At 46.8% G+C, this 13,333-nt stretch overlaps 1 protein-coding gene across 6 annotated transcripts in view; it reads left to right on the forward strand.

The window, feature by feature from the left end:
- nav3 (neuron navigator 3) overlaps positions 1–13,333 on the forward strand; it is a 401,736-nt gene that overhangs the window by 133,167 nt on the left and 255,236 nt on the right. The gene's annotated exons all lie outside the window — the stretch shown is intronic.

The raw sequence follows: 13,333 nt of genomic DNA on the forward strand, positions 1-13,333 counted from the left end.
TTGTCAGTGAGGTGGGCTCTGCGGTCTTCTTCAAAGGAGGTTGCTGCCCGCCGAACTGTGAGGCGCCAAGATGCACAATTTGAGGCGAGATCAGCCCACTGGCGGTGGTTAATGTGGCAGGCACCAAGAGATTTCTTTAAGCAGTCCTTGTACCTCTTCTTTAGTGCACCTCTGTCTCGGTGGCCAGTGGAGAGCTCACCATAGAACACGATCTTGGGAAGGCGATGGTCCTCCGTTCTGGAGACGTGACCCACCCAGCGCAGTTGGGTCTTCAGCAGTGTGGATTCGATGCTGTCAGCCTCTGCCATCTCAAGTACTTCGATGTTAGGGATGAAGTCGCTCCAATAAATGTTGAGGATGGAGCGGAGACAGCGCTGATGGAAGCGTTCTAGGAGTCGTTGGTGATGCCGGTAGAGGACCCATGATTCGGAGCCGAACAGGAGCATGGGTATGACAACGGCTCTGTACACGCTAGGAATAAGACGATGAAAATCCCTCGTGATTTTATATTCCATCACCCCTCAGTCCCTGACACTCCAGAGTAAGAAAGCCCCAGCCGATTAAGCCTCTCCTTATAACAAGCTCTCCAGTACCAGTAGTCTCCTTGTGAATCTTTTCTGCACCTTTTCCAACTTAAAGAATCTTTCCTAGAGCTGGGCAAAGGTGGCCCCAACAACATCTCGTACCATGAGACATCTTCGCTTTTCTGCTTGAATTCATTACTATAAAGGTCAACTTATCATTTATCTTGCTAATTGTATGCTGAGCCCACATGTTAATATTCAGTGAATCATGTAAAAGGTCACCCAAGCTGCTTTGAACATCGAACATTTTTTGGTCTCTCACCATTCCAAATGTATTCTGCCTTTTTTTTGTCTAACGCACTTTTTCGCATTGAGGTTGAGGGTTACCTGATAAGGTTGTACAAACTGATGGGGGAGGGGGCGCGCGGGGGGGTAGATAAAGTAGATCATAGAAATGGTTCTCCATTGGTGGGGTGCCAACATGAGAGCCAGTGGGGTAAGGGAGAGAGGTAGGAAATTTGGAGACGATCAGATGGGAAATGCTGAGATACAAAAAATGGTTGGAGCCTTGATCCAACATCCCAAGGGACCTGAAAACATATGGAATTTTCTACCCAAGGAACACAGTTGCTGGGTGCAAGAGGAAGGTTCACTTGGAATGGCGGAGTGAAACATGAAACTCTGCAGGTGCTGTGATTGTAGTGAAAACACTGGAGGATCTTGGCAGGTCTCGCAGTGTCCTTAGGAGGTAAAGATATATAACCGATGATTCGGGCCTGAGCCCTTCAAAGATGAATAAAAAGCAAGCAGGCGTCTGACTTAATTGGCTGGGGAGAAGCAAAAAAAGGGCAGGGGGAGGAGTACAGAGCAACACACAAGATGTGATCATTGGACATGAACAGGAGGGCGGGAGAGGAAAGGTGAGAGTTGATCAGGGAGGGGGAGTGAGAATTGATCAGGGGAAGGGGCCACATGCTTTGCTCCTCCCCCTGCCCTTTCTTCCCTCCTTCCCCAGCTTTTAATTCAGACACCTGCCTGCCTTTAATTCACACCTTGAGGAAGGGCTCAGGCCCGAAACTTCAGTAATATATCATTATAACCTGTGGACGCTGCAAGACGGGTTGAGTTCCTCCAGCATTTCTGTGCTTTTATTACAATCACTGAGTCTGTAGTCTTTCATGTTTCACAGATGGAGGAGAGGGGAGTATGTGATGGAGGGGTGTGATGGAGGGGGAGGGAGGGGTGTGATGGGATTCAAGAGGGTGCTGAGGGCAAGAAGGGCTCCCAAAGGGATTCGGATGCTGGAGGCTTCCTGATCATGTCGGCGGTTTGGATCTGGAGCTCAGGCGGCCGATGGATTGAACAGGAGTCTGCGCAACTGCAGAGGCTGCGGGAGGGCTGGAGGCAAATTCACGGACACTCAGTGAATCTTAAGGGACTCTCTTTTGCTTCTCTTTCTCTCTGACTGTAAGGGGCACTGGGTGATTCTGCCTTGCGGCAGGAAGAAGGCGATTTCTTGTAATATTACTTGTTCTGTATTATTACATGGCAATAAAAGAATCTTGATTCTTGAACCCAGTCAAGAGGTCACCAGAAATTCCTTCTCAGGCATTTGTGATTTTCCATATTAGCTGCTATTTACTCCAAGATTCTGAACTGCTTGGCAGCTGTGGCAGGGAATGCAGGGATCCAGATGGAATTGCGAGCTTCAGAATTCCACCCGGATAGCAGTCATTCATTATGGAAAGGGACGCTTTCTCCCATCAAGCCCAAGTAGCCTTTCATATCATTCCTGAGTAATCCTCCCCACATTCCCATCCACTCCTCCCAGTTTCCATTGCTCACCTATAATTTACAGGAGCTAATTTGCCTACCAGGCCACACACCTTTGGGATAAGAGCACAAGAACTAGGACAGGAATCGGCCATCCGGCCCGCCGAACCAGCTCCACCATTCAATGAGATCATGGCTGATCTGATGATCAGCTTATCTCCACCTACCTGCCTTTTCCCTATATCCCTTAATTCCCTGACTATGTAGAAATCCATACAACCTTGTCATAAATATATTTACTGAGGTTGCCTCCACTGCTTCAATGGGAATTCAACAGATTCACCACCCTCTGGGAAAAGCAGTTCCTCCTCATCTCTGTCCTAAATCTTGAGGCTATGTCCTCTAGTTCTGGTCTTCCCCACCAATGGAAACAACTTTCCTACCTTTCTTTTCTATGCCTTTCATAATTTTAAAAGTTTCGCTAAGATCCCCTCTCATTCTTCTAAATTCCGTTGAGTACAGTCCCGGATGATTCAATCTCTCCTCACAGGCCAATCCCTACAACCCTGCAATCCACCTGGTGAATCTCCTCTGTAGCGTCTCCAAAGCCAGTACATCCTTCCTCAAGTAAGGAGACCAGAACTGCATGCTGTTCTCCAGATGTGATCTCACCAGTAATGTGATCTCACAGTGACTGCAGACTTTCATGTTTTACTGCATTAACTCCATTCTTCTCATTGACTTATTACAGCTTATCCTCTGTTCAAACACATTAGGGTTAGGGTTCTTGCAGCATCAGAACGCAGCTTGGACTGTCTGAGTGAGAGGTGGACTGAGGTAGACATATACGTCATCTTTGTTTAAAGGAGGGCCTGAGTTGAGGAGTTGCAGGTGACTCCACAGGTAAGAAAATCAACCTGCAAGTTATTACATGGCAAGAAATTGCAGCAAATCAAAGAGATCTAGGTGGAGAGCCAGCCTTTCTCCAAGATTATTAAATGAGTATACTGACACCAAGCCAAAATGTAAAGAGCATCGGACAAGAAAACATGAACTGAGGTGGCCATCTTGAGAGAGACTTCAACATGGAGACAATCCTCTGTGCAAGATTACAAACTGTTTTCACTGGACGCCTCCAGTCTGATGCTGCACCTATATTAATCTGTAGCTGCTGGGACTGGAGGATTGGTTTGTAGGGGAGAGTGTGGGGCAGATCAGATCAGGGCAGGAGTCAGTGGTCAGGTGAAGGGATGCTTGCTCTCTCTTCCTCTCCCCTTCTCTCTCCCTCTGCCTCTCTCAGTTTCGCCTTTCTTTCTCTCGTCTCTTCTCTCTCACTCTCTCCTTCTTATCCTCCACTCTCAGTCACTCTCTCTCTTTCTCCCTCTCCCCTTCTTTCTCTCCCTCCATCTCTTTCTCCCTCCCTCTCCCTCTCTCTCTCTCCCCATGTGGCATGGGGCTGCAGAGGATTTACAAAACACTTCCTCAGAGCAGTGCTTGATTCCCTAGTGAGGAGTTGAAAGCACGTTATCTGAAGCACTGCAGTCTGTTCTGCTGCATTGGGCACCTTATCCAGAAGCTGTTGTGTGAACATTTGTGTGTGTGTATTGAATGTCTGTGTATTGTGATGAGGTGATTGTCTGTGTGGCGTCCCTTTCGAAGTAGGTGTGTGTGATTTGACAGCATAAAGAAGGCTCCATTTCATTGCAGGAGAAACTCAACAGGTCACGCAGCATCCATAGGAGGTAATGATATATAATCAACGGTTCGAGCCTGAGCCCTTCAAGAAGGTAATATATCTTTACCTCATATGGACACTGTGAGACTGGCTGAGTTCCTCCAATATTTCTGTGTTTTTACTACTGTGGTGCGCTGTTAGACAGAATCAGACACACACAAGGTAAAGACAGTACAACAGGCTTTAATCCACAACCACAAAGCCAGGCTGGGTGTGGCTGCAGCAACTCTGAGTGAGGCCTCGGGAGGCCGGCGCAGGCTAATATCCCGGAGGGTGATTGACACCCAACCGGGTGGGGCTTGATCCATTCAGGCCGACTGATTGACAGCCGGCCAGGCAATGGCCTGTCCCCTCACTCTCCTACAGGTACAGAGGTTGCCCCCTGCAGTAGGCCGGTGGTGGACCACCACAACTACAATCACAGCATGTGATATCTATCACCAATGTGTATATGTACAGATGGTAATGTAGGATGACTGTGATTGGCTGAGAGTTTAGCCACACCTACTGGCAGGTCTTAAAGGTTTGATCCTAGCCAGTCTAGGTCATTCTGGACTGGTCGACCTACTTGTGATGTGCTCCAGTCTTTTAGTTAATAAAAGCCTTGGTTTGGATCAATAAGTCATTGATTCTTTCAATGTGCTCTACACAGCGTCTGCAGATTTCCGTGTTTTTGAGAAAGTTTGCCCTGCTACCTGGTCTGTTCTGTCAGAACTATTTGGATTGCAAATGTAGTTGCACAATAGAATCAAGTATGCTGGTTGCTAACAGCTCACTTCCTAAAAAGGACGATGACGACAGAAACCAGGACTCGCTCTTGTCTGAGAGGGACGTTGGTTTTGACCCTCCCTGGAACATGTCCAAGAAACCAAGTTCCTGCTCCAGTGATCCTACTGAGAGACTCACTGCTCCCTCCTTGAAAGATAATTCAAACTGCAGAGTTAATGTGAAATCTTTTCCAGTTGAATGCAGGAGATCTTTTCTCCATTCTTGTTCTGTCTGGAAACTGTAAGATTAGGAGCTGCCAAATAAAAAGACACATCTTGGGGTTTGCTTCTCTCATGGCACTGTTATTAGTGTGCAGCGGTAAATTAGGGTTAAGGCCTCAGTCAAAATGAGGGGCCTGGTCTGGAGCTCGGGTCTAGGCCCAGGATGGAGGGGCCTAGATTGGTATAGGCTCAGAAAGGAGGGGTCTGAACTGAAACTCTGGTGCAGGCTCAGGATGGAGGGGCCTGGTTTTGAGCTCTGGTGAAATTAGGCCTAGGATTGAACTCTTGTAGGCCCAGGATGGAGGGGCTGGACTGGAGCTCCGGTGGAGGCTCAGGATGGAGGGACCTGATTTGGATTCTGGTGTAGGCCCAGGATGAAGAGTCCTGGTTTTGGATTCTGGTGTAGAGTCAGGATGCAGGGACCAGCATTGTAGCTTCAGTGTAGGCTCAGGATGTAGGGGCTAGATTGGAGCTCCAGTGGAGGCCCAGTATGGAGGGGCCAGGTTTGGAGACTGGTGTAGGCTCTGGATGGAGGGGCATGGGCTGGAGTTTGCTGTAGGCCCAGGATGGAGGGACCCGGTCTGGAGTCTGCAGTAGGCCCCGGATGGAGGGACCCGGTCTGGAGTCTGCAGTGGGCCCAGGATGGAGGGGCCCAGTCTGGAGTTTGCTGTAGGCCCAAAATGGAGGGACCCGGTCTGGAGTCTGCAGTAGGCCCAAGATGAGATTGATAGATTTTGGACACAAAGATAGTCAAGGGGGGGGTGGGGAGCAGCCATGATTTCATTTCATGATGGAATGTCTTGGGACAAATATTGCTCTAGATTGCATTTAAAAAAACAATTACTGCAAAAAGAAGAGAAAGAAGTGAGACAGTGTCTGTGCTTCATGATCCATTTAAAAACCTGATGGCGGAGGGAAGAAGCTGTTTTTGTACCATTGGATGTTTGTCTTCAGGTTCCTGATGACAGCAGTGAGAAGAGGGCCAGGTCTGGGTGGTGAGAGTCCTTGAGGATGGAGGCTGCTTTCTTGAGACACCACCTCTTGTAGCTGTCCTCAATGGAGTGGAGACTGGTGTCCACGATGGCACTGGCTGAGTTTACAGCTCTCTGTAGTCTTTTTCTGTCCTGAGCATTGGCACCTCTGCACCAGGCAGTCAAAATGCTCTCCACAGTACATCTGGAACCCTGAGGAAGATACATAAAACTAGGAGCGGCATAGATAGGTTAGATCATCAGAATCTTTCTTCTTGGCTGCAAGTGTTAAATAGTAGAGGGAACAGGTTTCAGACAAAATGGTTTGCAGATGCTGGGGCCGAGGGCAATGCACAAACATGCTGGAGAAACTCAGCAGGTCAAACCCTGCGGTCAGCGGACGAGGGAGTGAATGGGAGGGAGTGGATGGGGATGCCTCTCACCAACCAACTGCCAAGGTTAAAAGTTTGTAACTTTTGACAGTGACGGAGGAACAAGAAAACAGTTTAAAAATAGCTTGGCACTCGAGCATTTCCCTGTGGGTGTCAATATTTGTTTTCCTGTAGCTCAGGGAAAGAATGAGCGGTTCTCTCTTTGGGCAGCAAACTTACAGTGGCTAATAGTACACACGCTCCTCACTGCTCCCCTCTGACCTCTGCTAACTGAAGAAACTCAGAGAATTGTTTGCTTCACACACACAAGTCAGAGGAGATGCCTTCTTGATGGAACAATCAAATGAGACCTCGAACTGTTGACCCTTCCCAGCCTTGCCTCCTGGGTTAGACCTGAGTATAATGGGCAGAGTTTACCAGCGATGGGCACCAGAAACAGGGAAGAGATGCATTTGCACACTGATGGAGGGGCCTGCTCCACTGCACTCCTTGTGGAATTGCTCATCCCCCAAGACTTGTGGGTTTTAGGTCTGGTGACGATGAAGGAATGCTGGCGTTCCTCTAAATCCAGATGTTGAACAGCCCGCTGGTGGTGGTGTTCGCCTTTTACCCTTCTGGGCTGGAGAGGTGGTGGGTTTGGTGGGGGGGGGGGTGTTGTTGGAGAACCCCCTGCAGTGTGTTTTGCAGACTGTAGGATTTAGTGCTCAGAGGATTTTGCTCAGCCCCACAGTCTGTGCCCATCATTAACCCAGTTTATAGCAGACTTGTGTTTCAGCTCTGTCCACCTGCCTTGGTGACCCTAGTTTCTCAATCCAACAAAAATCACTGTCTCTTTGGATGTGAGCAAATAGCCAGAAGCTGGAGGGTCTTGGAGAGCCATCCACAGAGAGAAGTGGACAGTCAGCATTTTGGATCGGGTCAGAGGAGACCTGAGTACTTGAGGGGGTGCCACTGTCCAGTCTCAAGGAAGGCTCCCAACCTAATGCGTTGACTGACCACTTCTCTCCCGAGATGCTGCCTATCCTCCGGCTTCGCAGTCTTCCTTGGAAGAGTTTCCCATCTCCCCCTACCGGTATAGTTGGCACAACGCTGTTACAGAGCCAGTGATCGGGACCGGGGTTCAAATCCTGCATTGTCTGTAAGGGGTTTGTCTGTTCTCCTTGTGTCTGCATGGGTTTTCCCCAGAGGCTCCAGTTTTCTCCCACCGTTTGAAATGTACTGGGGCTTTAGTTAATTGGGTTTAAATTGGGTGGCATGGACTCGTGCACCAAAATATGTAAATTTAAATGAAAAAGTTCTCTAGCATCCTTTGTGTGCAGGAGGAGATGCCCTGGAATCGGCTCACCCTAACTGTTAAGCTTCCAAGGATAGTAACGCACCTCTGAGCCATCATGGAATGTTCAGCATAATTGAAGGCTGACACGAAGATACATCCTCAACCCGTGGTGATACCACCCCTCGTAAGCACCAAACATTTCCAGCTCAGAGATATTGTCATAGTGGAACTCGTCAACATTGCATTAATTTCATCACATGTATTTAGAAACGATTATAAGAACGAAAGCTAGGAGTAGGAGTCGACCATCTGGCCCGTTGAACCTGCTCCATCATTTAATGAGATAATAAAGACATAAGAATTAGGAGCAGGAGTCGGCCATTCAGCCCGTTAAGCCTGTACTGCCATTCAATTAGATCATGGCTGATCTGATGATCTCCACCAATCTGCCTTAATTCCCTTACAATGTAAAAAATCTATCCAACCTTGTCTTAAATAAATTTACTGAAGTCGCCCTTGCTTCAGTGGCAGCAAATTCCACAGATTCTGGGAAAAGTATTTCTTCCTCATCTCTGCCCTAAATTTACTCCCCTGATGCTTGAGGCTATGAGCCCTGGTTCTGGTCTCCCCCAGCAATGGAAACAATTTACCTGCATTTATTTTATGGCTTATCTGGCCATGGGCTAGGTTCCACTTACCCACCCGTTCCCCATAACCCAGTGGTTTTCAAACTTTCTTTCCACTCACAGACTACCTTAAGTATTCCCTATGCCATAAGTGTTCTGTGATGAGTAAGTGATTGATTAAGGTGGGATGTGAGTGGGAAGGTTGAGAATCACTGCTCTAGAGCCAATTGTTACTGAAATATTTTGCTTGAGAAAAATTGTCATTGGCCCATTTCCTTTAGAGTTATGAAACCGTACACATAACGAGTCAATTGGGGACGATTAAAACAGTAGTTTTCAAACTTACAGATCAGCTTAAGCAATCCCTTACTAATCACAGAGCACCTATGGCAGAGGGAATAGTTAAGGTGGTCTGTGAGTGGAAAGAAAAAGGTTGAAAACTACTGATCTAAATGATCAAGACCCCTCAGGATTTAATACAGAACATGGAACAGCACAGCAAAGGAACAGACCCTTCGGCCCACTGTGTCTGTGCTGACCATGCTGCCAATCTAATGAATCCGATTTTCCACCATAATCATACCTCCAAGGCTGGTGGATAATCTGTTCCCTCTGGGACTCAATACCCCTCTGTGCAACTGGATCCTGGATTCTAGCCCACAGGATAGCAAGATATTAAAGCAAACACCCTCATATAGGCCAGAGGGGCCTCTTTCTGTGGGAAGTAAACCCGTACCTAAATGGACTGAATGGTCAATGCAGTATCATATGAATGGCCAGAAACTTTTTTCCCCAGGCTGAATGGCTAACATGAGGTGGGATTATTTTAAGGTGCATGGGAGTATGTTCAGGGGAGGATGTGAGAGGTATGTTTTCACACAGAGTATGGTGGGTACATGGAATGTTCTACTGGCCATGGTGGAGGAGGCAGGTACAATAGGATCTTGTAAGAGACCTATGTAGGTGCATAGAATTGAGAAAAATCATAGTTTTTAGAGTAGGTTATTGCTCGGAACAGCACTGTGGGCCAAAGCGCCTGTACTGTGCTATAGATTTCTATGTTCCTTTGGAAGGGAGTTGGATGGGTATTGAAAGGGTAAAATGGATGTGACTGATCCAGTTCCTTCAACTACTGAAGTAAAAGGCAGAGTCAATGACTGGTGAGCAGGTTTACTGCAGAGACCTGTCTTCACCTCTTCCAATCTAACCTTCCATCTGGTAATCCAACGACCCCCACAATAGCCACGGACAAGCAGGAGAATGTTACTGTGTGAGAGATTTTTTAATATTAAAGATCAAAAGGTCTAATTAAATTGTAAATTGAATTTAGGAGCTGGTAATCCAACAATGGTGAGTGTCAGAATAAAGTGATGTAGTAATTAGCTTGGTAGAACAGCAGCTGGTATTTTCCACCTTTGCTCCAGAATCGTGAGTTCGAATCCTGCAGTTGAATTTGGAGAATTAAATAAATTTGGGCTTAAAATATTTTACTAATAATAAGCACGAACCTACAGGATTCTTGTAAAGACACAAAAATATGGCGGTGCTGGTGCATGCCCGCAGAGAGCGGTGAGAGGAGACATAACACTCCTGTGTTGGGCCCTATCACCCTGTCCTACTGCCAGTGGCTCCATACAGGCTTGAAGTGGCCTGTTAACAGAGCAGACGGTGTTTTATTTAGAATCCTTCAACTGCAGGGTCTGGGCCCAAGATGGTGTCGCCTATGCTGGGCAGTGGCTTCAAGAGGCTGCAGAGCAAAGGGAGCAGCGGACTGGCGCAGGCACCAGTAGTGGGGAGAACACCACCCCCCCATTGAGGAGAAGAAAAGGAGGTGACCCCAAGGATGGTGACCATGGTGGCTGTCTAGCGAGGGACACTGCGGCTGAACGGCACATACAGGCGGCGAGCTACTGACGATTTGTGGGCAAGGAACCCATATAGCCTGCGGGCTGCTGGTGACAAGGTCGAAGGACTCACACCAGGCTGAGGACTGCTGGAGACTGGCTCATTAGAAGTTGGTATTAAATTTGGGATTCCAGAGGGTGCTGAGGGCAAGGAGGGCTCCCAAAGGGCCCTGGACGCTGAAGACCAGAGGTCAGGATCTAGGCTCGAGTTGTCGATGTTGTGAACTGAACAGGAGTCTGTGCGGCTGCGGGAGTGGCTGGAGGTGAATCCACGGGCACCCGGTGGACTCTGGCGGGACTCTCCTTTGCTTCTCTTTCTCTGACTGTAAGGGGCGCCGGGCAACGCTGATGGTGAATCTCTGTCTGCCTTATGGGAGATTAAAGGCAATTTCATGTAACGTAAGATTTCTGTTTTATTCCATGACAATAAATCGTATCTGATCTGATGCAAAATCACAGTGCTGGAGAAACTCAGTTGATTAAACTGCAGACTGTATATAGCAAAGATAAAGATACACAACCAACCTTTTGGACTCTGCTCTTCATACTTGATTTTAGTCACTAATCATAGAAACAGCTCCTTCTGCTAACCCAGTGGTTCTGTTACGAGCCCAGAGGACCCCAAAACCCAGTAGCAATAGAAATTCACCAAGACAAGTGGTTACTTAAACAAAAGTTACTTTTAATTTTCTTTAAACATAAAAACAGGATCAAACTTTAACTTATTACTGTTAATCTAACTTAACCCCCTTCTAATTCAAAGTGGATACGTATGTAATGTGTGTACGTTCAGAAAAGTTATTTGGTTCACAGACTAATCTCACTTCTCATTCCTCCAAGTTCATTGGTTGCAGGCATTTCTTCTACTGTGCACAGAATTCAACATTTATGAAGTTCACCAGGCTTTGGTGCTTGAAAGGTAAATGATTACCACTCAGAAGGTTCTTGTCAGTTTTCAGAGAGAGATTTGTTGCTCATTGGACACCCACAACTGATTCCTTCACATCAGCCACTTCAGTGTCTTGCTGAAGAAACTTGCCCCATCAGGGTTTTCCAGATGATAACCTCTTTCTTTCAGGTCACCACAGAGTCCCATTTTGTTTCCGTTATTTCAAGTGAAACATATACAGCCAGCCATCTCCTCTTGTATGGACTACAAGGGCTTTGACCAGGTTGAACTAAGAACTCACAATCAGTCTTTCCAGTTTTCCAGCTTGTCCTGTTCCAGTCCCAGCTGCTGCTGCTCAACTCTAGAACTGAATTTTCTCTCTCTCTCTCACTCAGAGAAAAAAAACTCTTTCATTCTCTCTGCTTACAAAACCACATGACTTTCCAAGAACAGCCAACTGCACTCAGCCTACGGCTCCAAACCTAATCTTCTGAGTTGTTGATCTGTTGCTTTCCAAAACAGTAATCCACTACTCCACAGCATGTCCAATTAACACCTACTTGTGAAGTCCTTACAGGCATTCTTTAAAGTTTTTGCAAAGGTACTCGGAGCCTGGACTGTCTGGCTTGAGCAGAGCTCTGGCATTTTAAATGAGATCTGTTTTGAGGTGTTTGTATCTGTGTATAAACTAACTAAAAAATGCCACAATTTATCACATTTAAAACATATCTATATACAATATGAAATATAACATAATCTGTCACAGTTCTCAACTTTTTCTTTCCACTCACATCCCACTTTAAGCAATCCCTATGCCATTGATGCTCTGTGATTAGAAAGGGATTGCTTAAGGTGGTCAGTGAGTGGGAAGGGAAAGTTGAGAACCACTGCTCTAGACCCAATTGTTACTGAAATATTTTGCTTGAAAAAATATTGTTATTGGCCCATTTCCTTTGGAGTTACGAGACCGTTCACATAACGAGTCAATGAGGGACGATTAAAACAGTGGGTTTCAAACTTTTTCTTTCCACTCACTGACAACTTTAAGTAATCCCTATGCCAAAAGTCCTCTGTGATTAGTAAGGGATTGCGTGTTTTCAGCCCTTATCCCTATACATCTTTCCAATTCATGTACCTATCTACTACAAATGTCTTTTAAACATTACAATTAATCCCACCTTTCCCACTTCCTTCCTGTGGCAGCTCGTTCCAAACATCCACCCCACTCTGTGTGGAAAAAGTCTCCTTAGCTCCCCTTTAAATCTTTTCCCCTCATCTTAAATCTATGTCACACACCCCCCCCCCGCCCCCACCCCCAGTTTAAGGTTGCCCTACACTAGGGAAGAGACTGTAGGGAAGAAAAGTCCCAACCTACTCAAAATCTCCTTATAATTCTAGCCCGCCAGTCCCGAGACACATTCTCGTGAAACTTTAGTGGACCCTTTCCAGCTTGATGACATCTATCCTACAGCAGGGTGATCAAAATGTACAAGTCAACAACTCTGTACTGGAGAGCACCAAGTTCCTTGGAGTTCACTTATCTAGTGAACTGTCATGGACGCACATCTCCTCACTTGCCAAGGAGGAGCAAGAGCGACTACACATCCTGGGAGGATTGAAGCGGGCAAGGCCACCATCATGTCAATCTTCCACAGGAGCTCTATCCAGAGCGCCTTGGATGGCTGCATCACAGCGTAGTACGGTTGCTGCAGAGAAATGGATCAGAGGTCAATCCACAGGACCATAAGAGTGGCAGAGAGGATCCCTCCCCACCATTGACATGATCTACCAGGATTGTTGTCTGAAGAAGGCATGCAAAATCATTGATGACCCCTTCCAACCAACGCACAGCATCTTTCAGTGGCTCCCATTGGGGATGAGATCCAGGAGGATCAGAGCCAGCACCACCAAGCTGAGGAACAACTTCTTCCCATGGGCAGGGAGAACGCTGAACAACCAAAGGAACTGTCCACACTAACCCCCCAAGACTCTCATATTTGCAAAAACAATATTTATTTATTTACTTGCATAGATGAAATACTTGTCCTGCATGTGTATTGTTTTTATGTACATGTGTTATGTCGGGTTGTGTGTCTGCATGTTTTGCACCGAGAACCAGAGAATGCTATTTTGTTGGGTTGTACGTGTACAATCGGATGACAGTATACCAGTACTTGACTTAACTTGAGAACTTCATGCAACCTCTGGCTTATGTATGGCTCCTGGCCCACTGATGTGGGTAAATTTTAATTGC

The sequence above is a fragment of the Narcine bancroftii genome, chromosome 11 (genome assembly GCF_036971445.1).
Source record: "Narcine bancroftii isolate sNarBan1 chromosome 11, sNarBan1.hap1, whole genome shotgun sequence".
NCBI classification, from domain to species: Eukaryota; Metazoa; Chordata; class Chondrichthyes; order Torpediniformes; family Narcinidae; genus Narcine; species Narcine bancroftii.